This window comes from Passer domesticus, chromosome 4, assembly GCF_036417665.1.
Source record: "Passer domesticus isolate bPasDom1 chromosome 4, bPasDom1.hap1, whole genome shotgun sequence".
NCBI lineage: Eukaryota > Metazoa > Chordata > Aves > Passeriformes > Passeridae > Passer > Passer domesticus.
In genome coordinates this window covers 16,854,802-16,878,854 of record NC_087477.1, presented here as the reverse complement: position 1 = coordinate 16,878,854, position 24,053 = coordinate 16,854,802, and the positions used below count along the sequence as shown (strand labels likewise).

The window sequence follows — 24,053 nt, the reverse complement described above, 5'->3', positions numbered from 1 at the left end:
ACCAAGATGACAATAAAGTGAGGGTCTGATGGCTAATTAAGGTCCATGAGGACCCAAAGGGCACAGCTCTGGCTCATACGAAGAAAGTAGATTTTAGGTGGGGCTACATTTTTTACAAAGGACGGTTCTGTACTCAAAATCAAATTGTTTGTTATGATCCAGCCATTAAAAAAAAAGAAGAAAGAAAAAAATCCCTGCTAATTTTCTCAACTCACAGGTCAATACTTGTGGTGTCTCTACATCCATGTCAGCCAAGCTTTCCCAGCAGAAAAGAGGTTGAAAGAAGATCTAGCACATTTTTTCTAGACATTTTTCTACTTTGGTGGGATATAATTCTTGAACATGAGATGCTTCATGACATGAAGGGGAGAAAGAGAGTGAAGCTTCACAGCCTGTGGTCAAAGGAGGCAAAAAGAAAGTGTTCCTATGGATGCAACCCTGCTGCAATTACACTCGTGTTCACTTCAGTGGATTTCTATCAATGGCCATTCTTACTACACCTCTCTTTTCCTCAGCTCACAGCTTAGCTCTGCTGCATGGGGTTGGCTTTGTCCCAGCTATTCTGTGATGGATGAAGGATTCACAAAACCCCTTTTCCTGCATTTGGGATATGCCACAACATTCTGGGCAAATCTGGTTTCTTTTTTAGATCCCTATAATATCAGAAGGCACCATGAAACCTGACCTGCTTCTGCTCAGATCTGATACCCAGCTGCCAGAAGAGGGTTATGCTGAAGTGTCCTGGACAGCTTTGCAGATTGATTAATGCCAGTGCCAGCATGCCTCAAAAGTATCTCAGAAGTTGACTATTGATACAATAAAGCCTTCTTACCTTTACTAACTCCTACATTATCCAACAACATCATTAAAAAAAAAAAATTAAAAAAAAAAGCTGTGAAGGGCATGAAGGAAGCTGGAAGAAAAAGACCAGACAGGCTAAAAAGTTTGGAGTGGGTGCTCAGTATTAGAAATGTTGCCTAATAGTTTTGCCAAGACCTCTGCATTCGTAGGTCATGCAGAATGCTCCAGAGAGTCTGTCAGCTAAAACAATTCCTAAATGCCCTGATACCTCCAACCTGGCAAGTAACCCTGCTGCCTACAGACATTCCTTCTAATATCTGGGGGATGATGATGATGCTGCCCATACAAAGACCTACTGGACTTTCTAAGTTCCATCCAGTAGCAGGCCATTGCTTTGGGGCCCTGTACCAGTGTGTAATCAGAAATATGGGCAGCTCGTAAAACACCTACCATTCAACAATCCAACTAGATTGTCACAAAGAGATGATTAAAACAAGGCCCAGAATCCTGCTTTGATGGTCACTCACTAGAAAGGAGCAATTCTGAGCCTCTTAGCCTTGGTTAATATAGGTACTAACAGTTAGATCCCAGATTTTATCTGCCTGTAATGGTGCTCATGCAGTTTCTAGGAGTATTCAGTGATGTTATTTGATTTGTTCATTTATCAGAAGGAGCAGTATTTTTGTTATTAAATTTTAATTTGCCATGGCATCTATGTAAGACTGCCAACTGCCAGGTTTTGTATATGTGCTAAAACAATTCTGCTCCTACAGTCAGGTCCAAGTCTTATTAAAATTAAATGGGTATTTTGAGCATGTTTTGAGTCACCTCTGATTATTTTAAGCTTTGGTTTGTATCACGAGACAAAAAAAAAACCCTTAACCTAAAAATAGTCAAGAAATACATAATAATTACTTTTTTAAAACCTGCAATTTACAGTGGTATTTAACCAATTTTCCAGAGCTGCAGTTTGACAAGCATGTAATTACATCTGACCAGTGATAACCACAGATACAAATAAAATAAAGCACATTGAGGCTGACCTTTCTTAACTGAACTTTGCAATCAATTATCCAATATCTGTATATTATTTACAATCAAGAAACAATTTATAATAATCTTCTATTATTATACATCCCATTATTTATATCCCATCCAATATCCATTATTCTATTATTACTACATCCCATTTTTCTAAATAAAAATGATATCACGGGTGGTTTAGTTTCTTAGTTGTTTGGTGTAAAGGGACTGCTCACTTCTCATCACCTTCACTCCTGCCAGGAAGCACAATCCAGGTGGCAAACCTGAGATGCTTTAGCCCTCTGTACTTCAGACCATGGCCTCCAACTCTTGTGATGAGAATGACAACGCTAAGCTTTCCTCTTTAGCTCAAGCAGAAATAATGGATGTGCTTTATGCCTGAAAACAGCTAAATATATACAAATATACACAAAGTGCTACTTACAAACACATGAGAACAGTTATTAAAGCAACCTATGATGGAACACTTACTAACCTCCAAGAAGAGCTTCCTCTTCTAGTGGAGAAGTATAATCTGCCTCCCTAATTTGTTTTCCCCACAGACCTTTTTCTTCCATCCCCAGGTTTATTTTAGCTATTAATGAAGCCATTTTAAGTATTTCTATTTCTTTCAGTAGCCTCCAGTAGAAGACTCCAGCCCTGCCTCTGGGAGCTGCCTTCAGTTCTCTTGGCTAAAAGGAATTTGTTAGCTGTGCAGCATTTCATATTAATTTATACCACCAGGTATGACAGTCTGCCTGGGAGGCAGAAAGGCTGTAATTTAATATTTGAAGGTATATGACGTTCATTAAGTGATATGTGTACATTACCTGACTGCAGACATTAACAGAAATTAATTTTCATGTAACAGAGTGCAGTATAAACTAATGAGAAGTAAAGGAATGCTGGTAACCACACAGTAACAAAATATTCTCACATCCACACGTGCCCCCTGAGAATTGTTGCCCTGTCTGATAGAAGTCTACCAACAGTGGGTTTTGTTGTCTGAGGTGACTCACCTGGAATTAGTTAATGCTTCCAAGTGAAGCCAAGGAACATTTTAAAGAGCTCAGTGATACAGTAAATCCTTACACTGGATTTACAGTATTGGCATCACGTTTAACTTTAGTATCTGTGACGTTTTTCCACATTAGGTATGAAAAATGACTGAGAGGTTATAATTGTATTCTAGGACATGCCTATACTGCAACTAAAACCTGTTTTTCCTCCTCTAATCCCAAAGCTAAAATGACTTTGCCTTCTGTACTGATCCACCAATACCTCAGGATAAACACGTACATTTAAAATTATATTCTGTAATATGCAAATTGGGACACCACATTAAAAAAAAACTAATAAAATTATACAAATATAAACAAAAGAACAAAAGATTCTTATAAAGCACATTGCCATTCCCATTGGATATCAAACACCTGACTTTTTCATGGCATGCTTATTCCTTCTTTAGTGTATGCTCCTTAGGACAGATGATTTCTTATGGCAGCAAGTTCTAAAAAAATTTGCATGCCATAAATTTAAGCAAAAAGCACTAGAAAAGATGCCTGGGCCTAAAATCTATTGAAACACAAATGAATATTTAGATTCAAGATGCTTTGGATCAGTACATGCTTGCAAACCACCTTTTGTAAATAAACATTTTAGAAAAATAATGCAATGAAAAAGAAAATAGGAATATCCTGTGACTCATTTCCTTCCTTATATTATTCACCTGCCAAATTATGTATCTATATAGACACAGATATATCCAGAACCTTTTCTTTCATATTGAGACATCACAGCTTTCTTAGTATCCTTCACACTCTTCCCTGTTTTGCTATTGCCTCCAATGGCCTATTTCTGTCCATTTTTAAGAGACCAACTAATCCAACTGCACCTCCTGCTAACACCAGATCTTTACAAATGCATTACAGTGACTGAAATTCCTGATTCCTCTCACCTTTGACTGAGATCCAGGGTTTGCAAAGGCAGGTCCACGCTCTCACATCAGGAAAACTGACTGCTCCTTGCATGTACTTAGGCTTCGTGCATCAAAAGCAAACATCTGCCAGTGCCTTGGAAATTGTACTCCACCTTACAGATGTGAAATGGATTTTTCTACAATGTCAGCAGGAATTCACATTTTTAACAGCTTTGTACTGCATTGGCCTTCAAGAAGAAAATGTCCAGGTTTTAGCAATAAGCACAATTACTGTATATTCCCTAATTATAATTTCCATAATACCTGAAGTAATACACCTTAGGGTAGGCTTAAAAGCATGTGCCACAGAAAGCATCTGACTTCCACCCACACTTGTGTTTTGTATCATCCACATGACTGAATGCATGGATCAGAAGAGCACCAATGAAAAACTACCAGACAAATAACCCCCTAACCACCTTTAATTTATAACAATTTTATGCAAACTTAAGCACAGCCAATCTTACATAAGCCTTCAAATTCCTGCATGTGGGATCTGAGGATTCTCTGACCTTCATAGGTAATTTTATCAAGCAGGAAGAATTTTCAGAACTTCTCCTCAAAACAAAACTACAAAATCCAACTGAATAACAGAAGCAAAAGACAGTAAAACACTAAGACTAGAGTCTAAATATTACAGAATTATGTCCACTTTTCCCTGGCTGTTTTTTTGGGGTTTTTTTTGAAGATATTTCACCTGGTATAAAGTAGAATTTATTCTTTTCAGTCTGGAGCAGAACAAGACAGTTCAACAACAAGAACTAAGAAGCCTCTCCAATGTCAGGGTTTATCTGCTGGTTATCATGGAGAGCTGTGATGCTGATGGAATGTGAGCACAGGTCCTGCCACTTTGACCACACTGCCTTTCCAAACCTCTTCCCAAATGGAAACAAAAACCAGTTGTGACATCAGAAGCCTGATTAATTGAGAGTGGCATTCTGAGCCTGCTGCTGGTGACCTAATGACTGGGAATTGCCCTGGAGGTTTAAAGTCTCATGTCCTTCCCAGGGTGGCAGTCACAGATATAACAAACCTGTCCAGTTAAATTACATTAGCCAACGACTGTTTACAAATGTGGGCATCACACAGGGCCTGCCCATTGTTTGGCACAGACAAGCACACTCAGCCCTGGCATCTGAAGCTGCTGACAGACTGCCAGCCCCTGGTGCAGACGGTGGCAGCTTGAGAGCGCTAATTACCGATGACATTAATGATGAGGTAACCTGTCTCTCTTCAGCTAATAAACACATGGAATATGTCTCCTATTAATTTTTTTCCCAGATAACAAATTGTTTCTTAGATAACAAATTGCAGCTTTAACGATGGAGAGCAACAAAACCAAATTATCTGTTCTTTGGAAAAATTTGTTTTCCACTAATTGCTCTAAACAATCAATGAGAGAATTACAACTGGCATCCCCCACTGAGAACAGAAGCAGAGGAGTCAAAGTCAATTAGCTTCCTGCAGCACGATGCACTCAGATGGAAAGAGTCATTACAACAGAGTGTAAAAGTCAAACTTTAAAGAGTGCAGCTTCAGGAACAAGCCAGGCTCAGATAGCAAGTCTAACAGAGGGCTTTTGCATACTTGTGAATTGTTCATGTATCACTGCAGTTTCCAGTTTTCCTTTAGATGCTTCCATGAAAGGATAAAAGACAAGGTAAGAGGGCATCCTTGGATCTTGAGGGCCCAGGAAGGCTGTAAGTCTTCAGAAGTCATGACCGAGAAACATCTCATCTGCAGAATAAAAGGAGCAGATAATCAACTGGTTTTTGTCTTAGTACAAATGTGAGAAATGTGGAAAAGCCAAGAACTCCATGGGGGCTAGTGAAATATTCTACAGGTGGCATTGTTAGGTTTACAAGTGGACCCACTGATGTTAGGGGTATTTTCCAACCTAAATGATTCTATGACCATCCATATCAGAAAAAAATTCAAGCACATAAGACTGACTTATTCTGCAGGAATGAGTTCTCACTGCTCTTTTATTTCATTGTCCTCAAAAGCATGGAGTTTTAGATGTGCTTTTATTTTTTAGTTATTATTCACACATTATTTGGTAGTTCCAGTGCACTCAATTAGAAAGTAACATTTTAACACGCTCTGTGCTGGACATAACTCACTCTGTGTGTTGGAAGACTCAAGTCCCCAGTATTTTACATTAATTCATTGTACCCTATAGTGAAAAAATGTATACTTTGTCCTTGAAAACTGAAATCATAGAGCTCTACGTGACCCCCTGACTGATTTCACTTGTCTTCTGGGCCAAGTTCCTCACTATTAGTAACGAGCAGCTCTGGCACAAGCTACTTGAATGACGGCGCTTGCCTCCCCCAGGCCTCTCCATCAGGACATTCTCCTGCACAATTTCCCTACAGCAACGTCCCTAATTTTATACAGGGTAAAAATTGCAGGCCACCCAAGATCTTAATCAACTGAGCAATGTTTTCAGCAGTGATGTAATGCTATTTTTGCAAACACATTATCTCCCCGCTTTCTACTTTATGCTGTGGCACACAAAGGAGTCTGCTCACTTTTGCATGCAAAGGCATCCGAAACTTCTGTTTAAGGCCACCTACCACTGCTTTTCCATGAGTTATCAGAAACAACACAGCCAGCCTATTGAGAAGTGGATAACAATGAATGGCTGTTCAGGGCTGGGAAAGGTTTACATACATCCTCCCAGCTCTCTTTATTCAGAGCTTGTAAATAACAACAGTGCACAAACCCTACAGCCACTTATTCAGCACCGTGTTGTGACTCCCCCTGTTTCTTTCTACTTGCCTCAAGCAAAGTCAAGTTCTAGTGACCTTTTTTGGCCTCTTTATATAAAACTGGCGTGTGTGACCTCAGTACAAAGCATTACACACCTTGTACAAAGTGGATAGTACAGTCTGTTGACCATCAGGTTCCTGTGACTGTGCTTATGGTGGTTTGTCTACACACTGATGACTAATTAAGTTTTGTTGAAAGGGAAAACAAACGTTTTGTTTTGTTGCAAAACACTACTAATTCAGAGACTTCTGTTGCAAAGCAGAAAAAGGAACGAAGAAAAATTACCATAGTTAACAGTTCTCAGCCCATCTCCTCGGCCAGGATTCTTGTGGAATGAAGGCAACATTCCTCCACAGCTGTACACATAACAATAAGTTAAGCCACCTGTATAACATGGTCCATTTTCCTCTGCAAAAGAGAGCATGTGGTGCTTGGAACGGAAACTTGATACAGGAGGAAACATCTCTCATACAGACTCTTGTTTACAAAGCCATTGACAAAATTTTAAATATTGCTCAGAATGCCTTGCTTACTTTTCCAGCAGAAATGGTTTTTTTCCTGTGCTAACACAAGACAGATTTCCATGCAATGCCAGCTGAGTGCTAACATTTGCTCTTTAGAACATATCCCTCTACAGATGAGACCAAATTCTGCTTTCCTTCTCATTTTGGCAACTACTGAATAAGTAACAGTTGCACTGTGTCATTCTAAATCACAAGTTTTGCTTATAATGTTTAGCATCTATCTCACATTAGACAGCTTTTCTTCCTTAACACTGGAATCTTCATACTTTATTTACAGATACACAGGATGGGTTTCCAACAAAACTTATGTCAGTTCTCACTATGCAACTTTTGTTCTTTGTTTTACACAAATGAAAGGAAATCTTTCCTCATACTTTTTGCTCATCTGGGTCGCCTGAAATGCGCTGTGCAAAATGACATTCCTACAAACCGAACTCCAGTTCATCCCCCTTCCTGCACTCTGCTTCACACTTTGCTCTGCACACAATGTGGTAATTGCTTTTGCTTGACTTGTTCAAACAGCCATTTTCATGATGTGACAGCCAGGGCACTAATATATTTATGCCCTTTGTAATCGGCCAGCACTGCTTGTAATTAGGTGTAAAGTTAATTAAGTGCAATACATCTAATAACTGCCTGCCAGTAACTGTAAAGTCTGATTTAGCACATGAACTGTCAAGGTGTCAGAATGGTGTGCTAAAAAATAAGCTGCTAACAGAGAAAAATCCTGCTACAAGGATTTTTCCTTGTAGCAGGATTTTCCTTCCAGAGAAAAGCACAGCGACAGTGAGGAAAAGAAAAGCTAAGTCAAAACTTACCATTTCCAATAATGGGACATGACCCACCTGCATGTTGCTAAGTTGTATCTTGCTTAATGGGACAATAAATTGAAGTATTCTTTTATTTACCAGCCACTGTCTTCTCTTATAGACAACTCTTCCCTTCAAGAGCTATACACATGGCATAGAACTTTTTGCAGTCTGGAAATAACAGTAAAAGAACAGATTCTATTTTTAATAATGCATACAAAGGGTTATAAGCCAGAGGATCTCATTTCATGTTCACAGACCTAGTTTTGTTTGTTTCTTTTATTGTACAAAACACAGCTTTTCTTCTACTGAACCTAAGAGAATATTCCACATTCTTTTTCTTCCTTTAACTTTGATTTGCTCAGAAGTTCCCTACACCTCCATCACCATTTGGTAGGAGCTGCAAAACGTCCTCTTCCTCACATGAAGCATTCAGGGAAGCTGCAGAAGGAAAGTGTAGCTAGTCAGCAGGGGCAGAGATAAAAACCCAACAAGAAAATGACACAAATTCTCGACAGAGAATATGCAGGACGAGCTAGCTGTCCATCAGGTTAGAAGTTCCAGGGAACACAACTGATGAGTTGCACTTGTACCACAGCAGCACAAGGTACCTGCAGAGTTCAATAATAATTAGATTATTAACACACACGGATGGATGAAGCTCACAAAATTTCCTGTAAGATAGGAAGAAGGACAGCATGGACAATGTTCTAAAGCTTTTTTAGGCCAGCAGATACACAAAAATTGATGGAATTTGCATATACATAGGATAGCTCAAAAACCTTCAGAGATCACCTAAGTTCAAGGGCAACATTTCTACCTCCAAAGCTATCCCCAGTTAAGCTCTCTTGTTAAAATACCCGAGAAGTCAGAGAAGTCAATCTTGGTGGTTTGTTAGTATGAACTGATATCTGATCAGGGAAATTATGCTCTGGATTGACATGAAATTAATAATGCTTGTTGTGTTGTGCCCAATGACAAAGGTAAATGCTAATAGCTCTGAAATCCTAATGAATGCCAGCATACTCTCCTGAGCTTTGATTAGTGCTTGTGTTGTGCAATTATGCTTTTCTGTAATTACTGTGAATTACCATCATGATATTATTATTCTCATATTTTCTATTCCTCTGAAATTCTCAAAATTTCCTGCAGCTAAAAATGGATTTCATTTGCATTATCACAAGCTTTGATTGTTTAATGAAAAATAATTCCATGCAGACTCTCATGTTAAATTGTCCATTTAAAATTTTCCTGTTATCTAGATTATGTTGAAGTGTCCTTTCTTTCATTTATCATTTCCCTGTATTATCACAGTCACTGCCCTCACTTCATGCTACATTTCAGAGAGAAAGAAAAAATGAAAAGACGTTTTTACTCACATTCTCATTTTTTGCCTGGAAGCCCTTTCCTCTTTTCCATAAAATGTTCTCCCTTTATGAGAGAGAAAATGTTCTCCCTTCAATAAAACTCTTTATTTGGAAAGCTTAAAATGAAAAGAGAAAGAAAAAATCTTACTTGTCAGGAAAATGTGGTAGCTATGCTAAAAACCATTTTTTTTGGATTTTGATTGCAGTAGGGTCTGCAGAAGGATACCTTGGACTTGCATGTCAAAGTGAGTGCAGTACCAGAACCATCAAAATCCATTCAAAAGCCAAGTCGCAAAAACTGTGGGAAATGTGAGTTTGTAACAGTGTGAAGGAGCCTCAGAGGTGTTGAGTTGAATAATTTTAAAAAACCACCAGACAGACATGACCTTTAAAATTTAAAAGCATGAAAGCATCTCACAAAATAAAGAATCTGATATTTGAAATATTTCTTCCTATATCTACCACTGCTGCATGAAGTGTGTGTATGTTTAAATAGGTGGACAAAAGGAGAGAGAAATAGCATCTATACTTCAAAATATAGAGGAAGTCTGTTAACTTTTTCTTTTACATTGAAAGTTTTTATTTCTATTACACCAAAAATGGAAAAATCTTTTGACCTCTGCACAGTTTTGATAGCTTAAAGAACTGATATTTATGTTTTTCAGTCTCTCACCATCATTTTGCTGCCTGCAAATTAAAATCATTCATTGCAGTATTTCTACCAAGTATGAATCAGTTATTTTTGAAGTACATTATGAACAATTTTCTGATGTATTGAGAAATGATGGACTAGAAGACAGCCTAGATAACAAAATTTATATTTTATATAAATATATATATAAAATATATAATTTCTACATATATAAAAATTTATATTATGTGGTTTGCTATATATACACAAAATATTATTTTCTTTTTTTGTCTCCCTTGTTTCTTTCCAACCTTTTCCAACTGCTTCCATTTTCACCTCATATATGCATCTGATTTTCCTCTCACATACACAATTCTCCTATGCAAAGTGTTAATAGAACACGTGTGGTCACGATTTCACACTTGCAATATTCAAATAGCTTCCAAGTTAGTCAGAGGAAGTTTGACCATGTCCATATGTACATTTAAGGAGATGAAAGCCTGGATCAGATGAAGGAAAACAACCTCTTTTAAAAAAAACCAAAAATCTTATATGAGGTTATTTATGCTTTAACATTTTTTTTTTTAAATTTTCACCATGGATAAAACCAAATGGAAATACTTTATCTAACTTTATCATGATGTGGGGGAAATTGAGCCCACATTGAGCATCTGCAGATCGCATCTTTCAAGGCAGTGCTGTCCCAGGAGGATTTCATAAGGACAGCTAACAATGCTGGGTGTCGAAGCAGGGCTGTGCACTCATGAATCCACAGCCTCTTTTCCTGAGTTTGGCAGCATCACCAAGCTGCTCCCATTGCTTTCTGCATGGATCACCATCCCAGTGGGCCGTGTGGATGTCCTGATGGTGACACACAATCCTCTGTGATAAATCCCAGTTCTGTGTCCAAGGCAATAGGCATGGCCCTGACACTGATCACAAGACTGGCATCTTGCACACTTGAAGTCACACTGAATCATGCAGGCTGTTATTTTTAAGTACCCAAAACAAGGACTCATAAAAAAGGACAAGGATCAGGGATGGGACACTGCCTTTGCCAGTGATCCAACCTTCTGCAACTGCAACCACTATAAATGCAAATTATTAGAGAAGCTCCCACCCATAATTCGTGGAAACTTCCCTCTGCCACCCACATGGTCACTGCCCAGTCTTACCCCTCATATGGGAAGGTCAGCACAGATTCTGCTCATTTCAAAATTTTTCTTTCATATTACAGATCAGCTTCAAGGGCCTAGGAGAGGAGCTAATCCTGTACACATGTGCCTCTGGAGAGATGGCAACTGTCCCTGGCCAAGGAATTAACACCCCTTTTAAAGTTATCCTCTTTATTCTGAGCTTCCAACAAACAAATCAAATCCAGCATTTAGCAATGCATGTTTCACATCACCAAAAGCCCTTTCAGATCTCCAGGCTGTACACAGTCTGCTGGAATGACCCCAGGCACTCTGTGACAATTGAATTATAAGCAGTGACACCCTCTTTCCCACCCCATTGCACTGAGTTACCTCCACTGGCTACAGAGAGGACTTTCATGCAGCCAGCAATGTGCTGGACAACAGCAGGAACATATTATTAAATATTTCTTTTATCTTCACTTACAATAGCCACAGATTTAACCAGCCCACAAATATTTTCCATTAGAGTATTGCAGCCACAAGGTTCCAAGCCTTGGAGACCAAAGGGGTTTTTAGGTGGTTATAACTCTCCAGTCACTTTTATCTGGCCAGACCCATTTTATCCACAAAACCTTGAAGAAAATACCCAGTCACAAGGCACAGCACAAGATGAAATACACACAGTCATCTGGGCTCCTCTGCTCCCTGCTAGACCTCTAAGATAGCACACACTGACCTTTCACTACAGTACAGATTTTGTTTGAGGATGTCAGAAATATTCCCTGGGATTGGAGAGGCTGCAGCCAGTGAGCTGGGTGGTCCTCTGCAGTTCAGGGCTTTCTGGGCTCTCAGGAAGTGATTGAGCTAATCCATCACTGAACTTAGTGAGCAGCCACACTACTTCACTGTCACTGCAGTGTGGAGGGGTTTCCTTTCTGGATGACCTGGACTGGCATTGAGACTGGATCCTGCCAGTAAATAAATATTTGTCTGGCTTTTAAAATTACCTCTGTATTACTTTGTGCAGTGCTCTACCTGCATGCAGGAAGCACTTCCTTCCCTCTGGATGGTCTGCAGAGAATGGAATGCCTGAATGCAGAGATGTGAAGGAATTACACAGAGTTCTGCACACAAATCTCTTCAAACATGGAAATGGTCTGATGTGCTCATATCCATTAGCACATGGTTATTCCATTTATAAATTCTTTTAAATCTACCTGGCTATGGCTAATGCAGTGATTCTGAACTGCTCTGTGGATAACTCATGGAGATTTCAAAGAGAGAGTTCTAGTCCAGATCTGCTGCTTAGTTAATACACAGTCTTGGACTAATCACTTTCCTCCCTTGGTTACTATTTTTGATTGCAAAGTACAAAGTTATTTAAGTGAAGGAAGCTGTACAAAAAAACCCTCAGTATTGTTAGAAGATACCTTTCTTTTCAAACTCCACTAGACTGCAGGGGGGTTAAAAAAATTTAATTAGTCAAAACCACAATTTTCTAGCACCAGGATGATGGTTCTTCCTGTCACCACCTAAACCATACTATGAAACTGTGGCCAAAAAGCTTTTTTTTTTTTTTTTTCCAGGCAGCTACATTGAAGCCTGGAGGGATGCATGAATTGTCACCGAGTCTGCCTGGAAAGCTACTGAAACACTTTGTAGTTCAATACAACTCTAAAATCCTTACTTGAACAACCAGGGACTAGAAGGAGTAAAACACACAGCTTCAATTCCCAGGATCAAACAGCTGTGAAGTCAGGAGGAAGCTCCTGACTGGTTATTTGAATAATCCTTCCAGTGGGAGTCAGACACACAGCACATACAATCATGGCTGAATCTGTCCCATGTTCAGGCTGGCAGGGGATCGGATCTTCCAGACAACCCAAGTTATGCTGGAGATGGTGGCCCCAGCTGCCTGCTGGCAGAATGGCACCACAGTCACACATTTTGTTAGTCAGCTCACAGGCTGCAGTGTCAATCACAGGGCATGATAAACTAGGCCAGTCCTTAATTGCATTTCAAAGTGGATAACTAAAGAATGTCATCTGTCCCAGATAAAACCTGGACTGTAGCCAGCAATCCATAAATCCCTCTGTCCTGTCCTGAAGGCAGTATGCAGCAACATTTTTGAGTCTCTGAAATTATCTTTACCACAGAGATGCCAGATGAGATCCTGTTGGGCAAACACCACTGGCCACGTGGCTACGACACTAAAAGAATACTGTGCCAGGATGTGTGAGCAAGGCTGAAGATGCTGCAAGCTTGAAGGTGTTTGTCTGCTTGTCCTGCATCACATCAACCCAGCGCAAATATTGGAAAGCAGAAGTTTGCAGCCTTACACACAACCCAAGTTGCACAAATAAACAATCAGGAATCACAAACACAACACACAGCTGACCAAGCCAGCACACTGATTGTCTCCCTCTGAGAAATACCTGCAAGCAAATGAATGCTAAAAACTTTTACAGTCCTCCACAAAATTAGTAAAGATCTTCCCATGTAGAAAAATCCTAGGTAGTTATTTGATCTCACCTTCAAATAGTTTTATAGCTTAGGAAAAAACGCCTTTTGCCCTAATGTAGCTATCAAACAGAACCAATATGAAACTTGCTCTGTACTTTTGCATCCAAACCTGCATTCCAGTTGGGATCTTCACACACTAACACAGATTGAGCTGGCATGTGTGAGGGTTTGTTCCATCAGTTTGATTTCTTTAAAATTTGTATTTCCCCTCTGTTTCCTGCAGCAACTGCTCTCCCATATAAAATGTGCAGACATCACATAAGGCAGATTCAGGACCAGCTTATTCCCAGATTGTGACATCCCAGCCCTTGGCTTTCTAAGGCTAGCTTCTATCAACCATTTAAAGACGAAATCAAGTATCCTGAAATTCAGAAACAGAGCTTTCTAACACAAAACCTCTTTCTTGCATATCTACACACACTAACAGCATCTTTACAGTATTTCAAAATGCCATTCTAACACCAATGGCAAAGACAGCAAGTGCCTTTCCGAGCCAGGAGAGGTTACTTTGACTCTGGCACCACCTACTGACCTGGCAATAAAAGCGCCTGGACTACGACAGCAAGAAAGGCCCCAAAAATCAAGGAAACACATCCCGATTTCTTCTTGCAGTTGAATATTTCTATTTTTTCATCAGCGAGACAGCTCTAACTTACGTCCTCGAAAAATATTTTCTTAGCTTCTCATTACTGTTGATATTCATCAGAGTGCAATGATATAATGTAATAGGATCTTTCCAGCCTGTAAGATAACCAGTACAAATAAACAAAAAGCTGCTTGCACTGACTTTGCAAGCAATTCTTCACCACACAGACACTGAGGAGGAACGAGCTGTCTAGTGTAACTGCCAGGAATGTACTTAGCTGTGCAAAATACATTAAAATATGAATGCAAAAATAAAACCTCACACAAAAGTTTTGCTTAGAAAACAGTTTTCTTATTCTTGCTTTCCTAAATATTTCATTTTCCCTTTCTAGACTGAAAATATTCTCATGCATTAACAAGGAAACCATAAATGATATGGGAATGTACTTTTTTGTTTAATATTTAGGCTGAAAGTATTTCTTTGATAGAACAAATGGCAACTTCTTATCTGGATTTTAAGGTTTCTGAAAAGCACCAAAGTTGAGTTTCATAAGTTTTTGCCACTATTGAAAATCAACTATTCAAACGGAGAATATTTGTACTAAATATATTTTTTTAAAATATTGAAAATTACTCCTAAATGTTGTATAATTTTTGGAGTGATGTAGAAAATATTTTGGCTTTGTCTGCATGAATGTACTGACCTCACTTCACAGGGAAACAGAATTTAAACTTCAATCAAAATGCACAAGGACAAGTAGGGGTTACAGCAAATTCCGAAGATGAAGACAGAGGCTGGTAAGTAAAAACTGCTGCAGAATAATAAGAATTGATCACCTGCAGCTCTGGGGAATGAAATGAAGACAATGAATACTGTCTTAAGCTTGCTGGACATTCAGAAGAAGAGAGCTGTCATGCTTTCAGGGCCCACTGATTAATGCTTGGCTTTAGTGTAACATAAGATTTATTGCATTTTGCCTTAAGTGGGTAATTGAGTAATCCCTCTAAAAAGCAATAATTTTCCCACGAAGTTCATAAAGTTAATACACTTCAAATCTCCAAAGAGCAGAAAAGAAACAGCTCCACATCTACCTGTGGAAATCACTGGGCATAAATCATCATGCACAAATGTGACTTCATAGAAGTTTGTTATTACAGTGTTTTACAGGAAAAAATAAATAAATTATTTTTAAATAGTGCCTATATACATCCAGCATGACTGGCTGGATGAACATTGATTCCTGATCTCCCATCTTTTTATATCCTAGTAACTTCATTGGATCACTGAATATAATTCTCACTTCATATGGACTAAAAGAAAATTGAAACTCAAATGATCCTGACTCAAAATCCAGTTGTTAGTCTTATGGGAGAACAAGTTCACGCTTAGACTGTTGGAATCAATGGGGAAATGGGGAAGAGGAAAGAAAATTCATTTTGGCTGGTGGTGTGTTTAGGGTTTATAGATGATACCCTACAAAATGCATGTAAGGCTCAGACACTGAGCCAAGGAAGCAGCACTGCACAGATGGAGCATGAAACCTTTGTGCTTACAGTGCAGATCCCCAGAGTGAAGATCCTGTCAGAGCAGAGGAAAAGCAAGGTGTCCTTTTCTAGTTTATCCTACTTAAACCAGGTTGAAGGGGCTCCAAGAAAGACTGTATTCCACAGGGATGGATTTATAAGTGTACAAAGGCTGTAGGTTAGACCAGCACACCAAAGATGTCACTTAATTTACACCAAAAAAATAAACTGATTTAAAAAAAGAAAATTAAAAGCAGCATTTGGAAAGAATGTAGTGATCAGAAATTCTGCCTTGGATGATTATAACAATAAAGGAATTTGAACTCACAGTGTCTTTCAAAACCACAAAAAGTGAGCTGAAACATCCTCAAATCTACTAACACCAAACCCACCCAAGTCCTCAAGATTATGTACTTAAGAAAGTATCACCTTTAGAGCATCAACTCTTACCACACTCTCAACAGTCTTCTCTTGAGAAAGCACTGAACAGATACTGGGTTTCAGGAAGAAGAAAATATCAAACACTTAGACTGCCACACTTGAGGACACCTGCTACAACATTCTTAATATTGAACACTACAACAAAGGCAGTGAAATATTTCAAGCTTTAGTTTCAACTGAAATGTTGACCTCTGAACCTGCATTTTCTCTGCAGGCCCTAGGTAATACTAGAGTTCAGAGGTGCAAAATTATCCACTCCAACCCAATCATGATCATGACCATAACCATTCCAACTCAGCTCCTCAGGGAATGCAAAGCAGAAAGTTCTGGAGCCATGTTGATGGTCCACACACAGCCACAACAGATCAGAACCTGGACTCCAGGTTTTCACATCACTTTTCAACCTCTGGGTTCCACCTGGCCATGACAACAAAATGGCCTTCTTGCTACGGCATGCACCTTACACTTCCCATATTACCCTCAGTGGGTCACAGCTGAGAAAACTGTGATTTCTTTTGCACTAATGAAATGATTCTCAGGCTGGATTGCAGGGATACAATGCATTTCAGACATTCTTCTTCTCTGAATTAATGCACATGGGGCTACTAATGCAGTACTTTTGACAACAGGGGGCTTTTTTGATGGTGCACTTCATGTTACATGCCTTCACTAGGAACACCAATGGAAACACTGGAATTCTCTCTTCATAGTTTTAAGTTTCACTTTGAACCATCTGGCAATCTCAGCCAGGTATGAAGTAAATTACAGGCCTCCAATAAATTTTCGGAACATTCTCTACTACTTAAGCACACTTCAAAAATATGATATAGACATTTTGAATTTGAAAGCAATGTTATCACAACATATAAAGTAAGACAGTGAAAGAGGGAGGGCACATTTTGGTACTGATGTGTACTTAGAAAGAATTATGCCCTCATCCTTCAACCAGTTTTAGCATGGTACTGCCTCAGGAATTCAGTGCTAAGAAAAAGGCCAGATGGGATGACATATTGGCCAAACAGCTCTTAGGGAGTAAAGGGATTTGGGGTTGCTCCTATTAGAGTAGATTAATAGCATATCAGAACGGCTATGAGAAACAAGGGAATTGTTGCCTGAAGAAAAGTTACTCAGTCTTGAAAGCAAGCAAGCAGCGTGGGCTGCCAGTGAAGCAGCCCTCAGTATAAGGCATTACACAAGTGATTTCCTTTGCTATGGTTTAGGAATTCACAGTTCTTACCCATGTTGGTTGGAAACACGATAAACATTGATTTGTATTTCCATAAAAGGTCTGTAGCATTTCCTAACTGAGTGGGAGAATTGCTTGGATAAAGTGTTATGCCATATTTTTCAAGGCTGCCAGTGAGATGTGCCTGATTGGATGTGAAGTATTTAGCATGCCAAATTTGCGTTGTTCATTAACCAAAACACATCCTTTGGTGTCAAATTTAGGAATTGTGTTAACACAGCACAATGTAGGAAGCTCTGTTCCAGACAGCACAGCAGATACTAACAGGGAAACCTGGAAAGGGGAAATCCATGACCTCTAAGCAAATTACAGTGGGGCCCAGTGGATGGAAGTTTGGAATGGCTCAAATATTTTGAGGGGTGAGGAAGGGGATTGAAAATTGGGAGTAACGCGAGATAGCAAATCTTGCCAAAATATTTATGTCTCTGACCTAGGCAGGTTAGATCTTCAGATGAGAATCTGTTTGCAACCAGGGGCAGCTAATAAAAAGTAAAATTTATGACTTTCTCATCGTAAACGCTGCCCCAGATGTTCAAACACAAAGTACATAGGTTCACCACCAAACCAAATGCAAGGAAGAAGATCAATAAAACAACATCAGAGTATCCTTTTACTGGTAAAGGCAGAGTATTTGTCTAAAGGGCAAACAGTGTATGGTATCTCAAGTGGCTCCTTAAAACTCTTGCCATAAAGTTATTGATGATGTTAATATGAGAATTGCAATATGAAGACCAAAGACTACATTTTTTACTCTTTGTCTTTAGAAGGGGAGAAACAGAGCAAGTCTCGAAACCTGGACAGGACTGATACTGTTCCTGAAAGGTTATGAGAAGTTCATTTAATAAGAGGAAACCCCTAAAACATGAAACATAGACTTATGATGTCCTTTTATTTGATCTGACACAATGCCGTGTGGACTTTGATGTATACTTCAGCAATAAGCTATTTTCTGAATTTCAGCACAGTGTGGCACTGCAATTATTGTACCTGTGACCTCAGTGTTGTACACCACACAGTCCCTGGCTTCACCCTAAAAAGCTGATTTTGAGGCAGACTTTGCTGTACCACATTTTATTTTCTCGCAGACATTGCTCTATAGTATGTATAAATATGATTAATCACTGTGCACTCTTCATATTCTACAGCCAAAAGCATCCAGCACTATAAACTGCTGAAATGCAAGATTTCCCTTGCTGTTTGCTCAGCAAGTCCAAAAAGCCTCAGTCTTAGCTGAAAATGCCTGTTTTCAGTTGCAAATAAGCTTTCTGCTATTATTCCTAAAGTTTAGGGCTCAGTGCATGATTATGCTAATCCTCATGATAAAACAGCAATAAACTTGCAACCAGTAAAAAGGTGAATGATCCCTGAAAACAGTGAAAGACTAGAATAGGCTGGTGAATGTTTTTGTGGTTCAAACTTACAATTTTTTTTTAATATTTTCCAGCAGAGTTTTCTGTCTTTTTTAGTTCTGAGCTTAGAACCTCTTCATCACATTCTACATAAAACTCAGCCTTCCCTGCTACTGTTTATTAGCTACATTAGAGAAATTTAGCTACCAAATATTCAGAGATCATGCATAATATACAGATTAAGCACATCTTGCCTCTAGTAAGTTTCTGAGGACACCATATGCCTGGTTGTCCTAGATGACAATCTAAAAAAGAAAGAAAGATGACTTCTCACTTCCTGTGAGAGACTTTAAGAGTGTATCTATGGGGAAAACAGCTTTGGAAGCAGATAAAGTTGCAAATTCTGGTTCTGCTTTGCAAAGGAAATAAATAGAAGTATTTGCCATTTGCTGAAAAGCTGCAAATAAGCAGACTTAAAAGAATTAGAAGACCTCCCTAAGATTTTTTTAAAGGCAGATTAGAGGAGCAAAGGATGTAGAAGGCTGAGCAAGCCATGCAGGAATGAACAGCATTCCGTGGCAGCAGTGTGAGGCCCCATGTTTTGTACCATTTCTGACATTTAGCATTACAGGATTATATTGACAACGTTTCAACTGTTAACAATCTGTCCTATGAGTGCTCATGTGCATGATGTATCCATCATTTATGTCTCACACTGCTCTCATTATCCATAAAAAGGAATGCCAACAATTTAGGACAGGAAGCCTGATTAATTGTTTTATCCCTGCTGCTTTCCAGCAGGTCCACAGCGAGCTGAGTAGCAGATGCTTAAGAAAACAAGGTATTTAGGGATTTACCCTTCCCTTGTCATGTCCTCTCAGTCACTCAAGAACTGCCTGCTGGCATCTACTCAGGTGCCTCTCTTTTCTCATTGGAACAAGTATATTCAAAATGGAGTTCATTTCCCTGGGACACACAAAAAAATGATGGGACAAAGGGGATTTAAAGACAGCTGAAGCCTACAAAGAAGCTGAGCTATAATCCTTGTGCTAAGGGTTACATAGTAGTCCACCACACTGGATTTACTCATAAAATGCTTTTTTCATTTCAGTTTCAGCCTCTCCTTTAAACAGCAGCGCAGTGCCTGACCTGAACAGCCCACGTTTCTGGATCAAAATTTACTGCTGTTCCTTGAAGAACACTGTTCTTTGTAATGTCACTTGTAACAATTGCACTGTTAGGTTAATTTAAATGTAGTCCAAATTTCACTTCCTTTCACATTCCATTTTTGCTGAAATGAAGTAGATGAGAAAAATACAGAAACTTCAGCGGGAATAGTCTTGTGCAGATGGAGGAAACCCAAATGTGCTTACTAGAGTGGGTCTTGGTCGGAGTCAAAAGAGTCCAAAGGACAGATGTGTTGTTTGTTAATCCTTCAGGAAACCCTTGTGATTAGGAACTCCTAGATCTCCAAAAGGCCAGCCAACTGAAAACCATACACTCTGCTCCAGCACTCAGAGTACTCCATTTGGGAGAATAAGAGGATTGCTTGGCCAGAAATAAGAAAGAACAATGTAAATAAGGTTATTATACATAAAAATCAGAGTGCATGCCCTGGAGGATGGGAAGATTTCAGTTCAATAAATCAACTAGGAAGATCTGGCAAAGTTCATTGTCCAACTGGCTTAGAAATTTAACAAGATTACTAGGGCAGCCATTTCTTTAAGAAGTATAAGGAAAAACAGAGATAGATTCAAGCCAATGTATTAAAACACTATGAAAGGCAAGTGAAAGCCATTAGGAAAGAACCTGAAAGCAATTCACTGTGACCCCCAGAGAATATCAGCACAAGGGTGGAGGAAAAACAGAGAGTATCCAATGAGAGCTAACAAATAAAAGCATAAAGTCGTGTGGAATACAGAAAGCATTCAGATTTTACTAGATTTTTGCATGGATGGAAACAAATGTCTCAATTTTCTATAATTCTATCATTTTAATTTCTATAACATATGTGATACCCTATGCTGCATTTAATCAACAACACTATTTTAAACTTTTTTCTTATTAATAATTATCTGTATTACTGAGGAGACTCCAGTTCACAAATACGAGGAACACAGCTGCTGTCTCTAAATATGGAGAAATACCCAATAGTACCAAAAAAAGAAAATAAATTAGTCAACAGTACAATCAATTATTTCAGCACACCACCTACATACTTGCTTTCAGTATTTCTGCAGACCTCATGACAAAGCAGAAACATCAGAGGGTGAAGCCTTCTAGTGCCTTTCCTAAGTCATGGGGAGCACCTTCTCAACATGAAGGACATCTCAGACAAAAATACGAGATGTTTCTTTGGAAATCTCTGGGTGAATCACTTCAGTGCAAGCAGCAGAGCAGCAGCTGCAGCAGAGGAGAGGAGCGGAGCTGCTCCCCTCCTCTGCCAAGCTGAGGGTTCATTCAAGAACTGAAGCTGATGGAGAACAACAAAGATTTCAGTCTGGACTAAAGGAAACACTGAAGGCCCTTGTTGAGAGATGATCCAAGGCTAAGTCGTAGAAGTAAAAGAGGAGGAAAACAGGGGCACAAAACCCTGCGGAAAAGGAGGGGGGAACTGGAGAGGATCTGCTTATGATGTGCTGAAGGAACAAACAGGAAAGCAGCAGACAAATTGGGAGAAGACAGAGGGAGGGCAGCCAGAGCAGACATGGTCTCATGCAGACAAGTGCAGTGGGATGGGTCAAAGGGAATGAGCAAGGACATTGACCAGAGTGGTCAGGAATGCTGGATGGAGCTTCAGTCATGCTGAGTTATGAGGCAGCTGCAACAGCCACCAACAAACACTTGGCTCAAATAAGCACCATATTTAAGTATTGGAACTCAGTGGGACAGAATGGCACAGTAAAGCAAAATCATCTCTTTCTTGTTATTCCTAGGTAGAAGGAGTGAGTACTGGACAGCTTTATGGCCCATCTATGAGAGAACACAGCAACTGGAATTATATTATATAATAGTAGTTTCCAAAAAAAAAAAATTAGTAATACTAATGCTCTCTCATTATGCATACTCACCATCCTGAATGATTATATATTCATCACATAATTTTTTGTTTTGATTCTTCAGGACAAGCAAGATTAAAATATTACATCCTGTCTAGGATGTTCCACTCTTCTACAGCTACAATCTTCCTACCTGAGTTGACTCAAGAGTTACAAGGAGTAAGGAGAAAAAGAAAAATTCTGTTTTGTTTTCTACTCATAGAGGAAACAATTAATAATTCTGCTTCCATGTTCACCCATGCCGAGTCCAAGGGCAGTTCTGTCACTCCAGCAGCAGTGGCAGCTCACTCCTGCACACTTATAAAAAATGTACCCCTTTTATGATGGTGATTTTTTTTCAAACTCTATTGAGGGTTTTGGACAGAATAATGTTTACGCCAGCAGTGTAACTCAAAAAAACCACCCCTGTACTGATAATTACAAAATGACATCAGCTAACATATCACTTCGTAACTCTTTATTAGTTTTGAAGATCCAGAAGAGATTTGAAGAGTGCAAGCTATGTAACAGATTCAACTTTGCATCTGACACTTAGCAAAACTGAGACTTGGTTTTGACCCAAGGGAAATTGGAATTTCACACATAAATAGCTGCCCAGAAAAAATAATCAACTTGCCCACAGTCAGATCTGATGTGGGAGACCCTCTCCAGATAAAATAATGAATAATCCCAAAATTAACAGAAATATGTTTTCATTTACTTATCCACATTCTGACACTCCATTTTTTATAACATAAATAAGTTCAGAAGTTATTTTAAGAAAGGAAGTAAAGATTACTAGTGGTCCATCAAGAATTACAGAAGCATGTAAAATATTTTGATCACAGGATTAATTTCTGGCTAATTCATTTCAACACTTAGGTCTTTATCATTTCAGGTGTAGCCTGAATTAATATTACATGTTTAAGAAAGAAACCCATGTCAGATAAGTATTATCTGCCAAGAAAGTGCACTTTTTTAATATTCTTTAGTGTGCAAAAGAAATATTAGATTTCCATGAACTCATTCTTATGTTCTTACTAACAACTGTGGTGGACAGCAAGTAATAACAGAGTCAGGCCAACACAGCAGTAAAATATGTGAACACATCAATTTATAAAAACCAGCATTTGGTTACTATTGTTGGTTTTGAGGAGCAGTCTTGCCAGCTGTCACAAAATGCATAAACAGTTCATAATCTGTAATAGTTCCTCGGACAGCTGCAAGACCGTAAGGAACCAACTTTTATTCCTCAAATGAAACATGTTATTTCGGTCCAAAATGGACAGGTATTTTAGAAAACATATTCCTAAAATACAGCAGAAAAACAAGACATTTTAAAAGACTCGTGGGGTTCCAACCAGATAAAAATCAAGTTAAAATGCTTATTATCACTCATTACTTTCCAGAACCCCTCCAACTTCCTGTCTTCTTATAACTGTATTATGCAGCACAGGAAGGCCCCTAACAGCCATGGCATGAAAAAAAAAATAAATAAACACAGGAAAATCATATAAATATTCAGACTATGCAACATAGCTGTTCGGAGTTGGTGTTTTCTTTCACAAGAGCTTGTGCAAACATTCTGCTCAATTTCGTATCTGTGGGAGTTTGCATCCCCCACATTCAATTTTCAAAAACAAACTCTCACAAAGCCTTATTCTCATAATAGACATCCCCAGCTACATCTCACCTAAATTTTCCATGGTGCTGAGTTTAATAAAAGCTGGATTTAGCACCATTATTTAGACAAGAATTGTTAAACAGTTTCTTGTAAAGAATCCTATATTTCCATCTGCACTAAGAGAGGCACAGGATTGGGTGTCTTATGATTCTTTGCACAACTATAGAAAATTTTACATTTTCTAACACAAGGCAACTTAAAGTTTAGTGATTCCAGCATTTAAACCCGTTCTTTTGCAAGGGAAAACCCCCTTGCACTAATGCCTTCTATGTGTAGTATCAAATGGAACTGTTAGGGAAAAATGCAACACAATGTTCAGAAACATTCAGAAATATTTTGTTTCTGTGAACAAGTTCTAGGATTGAAAGTTTTCTAGCATTATGATGAAACTGAAATAACAAGTGCTCTAGAAGAACTTATTTATGACAGTATGCACATTACAGAAAACAGTTTCATGGCAAGTATCATTGTTGGAACATTTGTATTCATGTTTGAAAAACGCTATAGCTCCTGGTTTTCCAGCCTTTCAAGTACAGTAGAAAACACTAGATTGTGTTCCTTTTACCAGAAACTTGGACAACAGAGCCCTGTCATGCTTGCTTGCTGAAGTTTGCACTGC

General features: G+C 38.9%; 1 long non-coding RNA gene across 8 annotated transcripts in view; it reads right to left on the bottom strand.

Moving 5' to 3' along the window:
* LOC135298613 (uncharacterized) overlaps positions 1-24,053 on the bottom strand; it is a 100,269-nt gene that overhangs the window by 59,258 nt on the left and 16,958 nt on the right. For all 8 annotated transcript variants that reach the window (XR_010360633.1, XR_010360639.1, XR_010360640.1 and 5 more), the window contains exons 5-9: positions 9,290-9,393; positions 8,171-8,351; positions 6,863-8,081; positions 5,390-5,539; positions 3,782-3,990 (exon numbers count right to left, since the gene is read on the bottom strand). This is a non-coding gene — a long non-coding RNA (uncharacterized LOC135298613). The remainder of the gene's footprint in view (positions 1-3,781; positions 3,991-5,389; positions 5,540-6,862; positions 8,082-8,170; positions 8,352-9,289; positions 9,394-24,053) is intronic.